Source organism: Mesoplodon densirostris, chromosome 5, assembly GCF_025265405.1.
Source record: "Mesoplodon densirostris isolate mMesDen1 chromosome 5, mMesDen1 primary haplotype, whole genome shotgun sequence".
Classification (NCBI taxonomy): Eukaryota; Metazoa; Chordata; class Mammalia; order Artiodactyla; family Ziphiidae; genus Mesoplodon; species Mesoplodon densirostris.
Window position 1 is genome coordinate 51,070,377 of NC_082665.1, and position 1,727 is coordinate 51,072,103.

The window sequence follows — 1,727 nt, forward strand, 5'->3', positions numbered from 1 at the left end:
TGTTAAAACAACCATATTAGTTCTTATTTCTGAATCATAAAAATTGCTTTCCTGTGACTCAGCCTTGTTGCTCTTGCTCTCCAGAGAAACTATTAGTCCCTGTGACAAAGACACAGACAACATCTGCCATGTTCTTTGAGCCAGTAAAAACAGCCATTTAAAGAAAAAAGGAAATGAAAAATAATGAGCAATGATGATTGTTTTTTTTCTCCATTATCTTTTGTTTTAAATTTAATTTTCTTTTGGTCTCAGGAGTGTTGTTTGCACTATGAAGTAATCCATTTTGTATGTCATCAAATGACAAGGGTGCACCTGCCAGCTATCATAGTGAGACAGGAAAGATCCATACCCCACATCAAGTGTTCTCTGACAGGCACAGCATCAAATCATTATTTCATCTCAGACCTGCTTCACCAAAGAAGAAGTGATTGTGTGGTTCTGTTTTTGAAAAGTATATGTTTGGTGTGCTTTAGAATTTTTGTATATGCTATTGACCCCTGAAAGCTTACATAAGATATATTACATGTTAAATGTTCCTAAAAAGTCTGTTTTCACAGGATGCTCCATAGACTATTTTATTAATTTTCACTCTCTAATATATTGTATTGTGTTTATGGAGATTTAAAGAATAAAAATATCACAAATGAGAAAATTACAAAATTGAAAGTGGGATACCTATGTAATTATTAGTGTATCAACTTTTCTGTTTTAATTTCTTGTACTACCCAGGGTGGGAGCACTTTAATAATGAAAGCATCTAGGAGTAAGTTGGAATTAAATGGCAAAAGGATAATAAGAGCTCCCATCTATGTAAAACATTAGAGCATCCTGTACAGTAGAACTTTCTGTCTGTTCCATATCAATATGGTCCTGAGAAATTGTCCCTGGGAAAGGTGTGGTCACAAGAATAAGGAGTCCTTCTTTACAGATATGCTTGCATACTTCTTTGTCTCATTTCCTCAGGTCACCCCATTTTCAGTTATTTCTCACATTTATACAGAAAAGGTTCATGAATACTTTCTAAATATTCCAGTTCTGGTAAAAACATCACCCTGACTAAACTACTAAAAGATCCACCCTCTATGAGTAATCTCTTTAATAAGGTTTTTTCATTGTGCTGGCACAGTGACTAATACTGACTTCACAGATTTATCAATATGCCTAATAGGAATACAAGGTAAGTAAGAGAGAGAAACATTTTGTTCCTGAGGAGATTATTTCTCTAGTCTGCTACCAGCAAAGCAAAGGGGAGAATTAGATTGAATCATGATCATTTGGGAAGCTCCAAACAAATGAAAACAAACAAAAACCAAATCAACTAGAGTGTGTTACATAATTTACAGGTTGTGGGAAAAAATTTCTTTTTAACAAAGATAAAATTTGAAAAACTGTTAAAGGATTATGTTTATTTTATGTAATGATTGAGGAAAATGAGTACAAGTTGTACAGAGAAAGAGATTTTGACTTAGCAGTCCTGCTAAAAATCTTTAGTTAATGTTAAAAATAAAAAGTAAGTTCCTTGATAGAATTTTTCAGATGCTGGATGAATCAACCTTTAGAGAAATGCTACATGGATTCTTATATGAAATTGGTGGTTTCCTTCAATAATAAAATGCCAAATTTCTAATATTTATTGACTGCTTACCATGTACAAAAACATCACTTAATCATTTTTTGTAAGTTAGCCCATTTGACCCTCACAAATCCTTGTTGTGGAAAGCAATTTG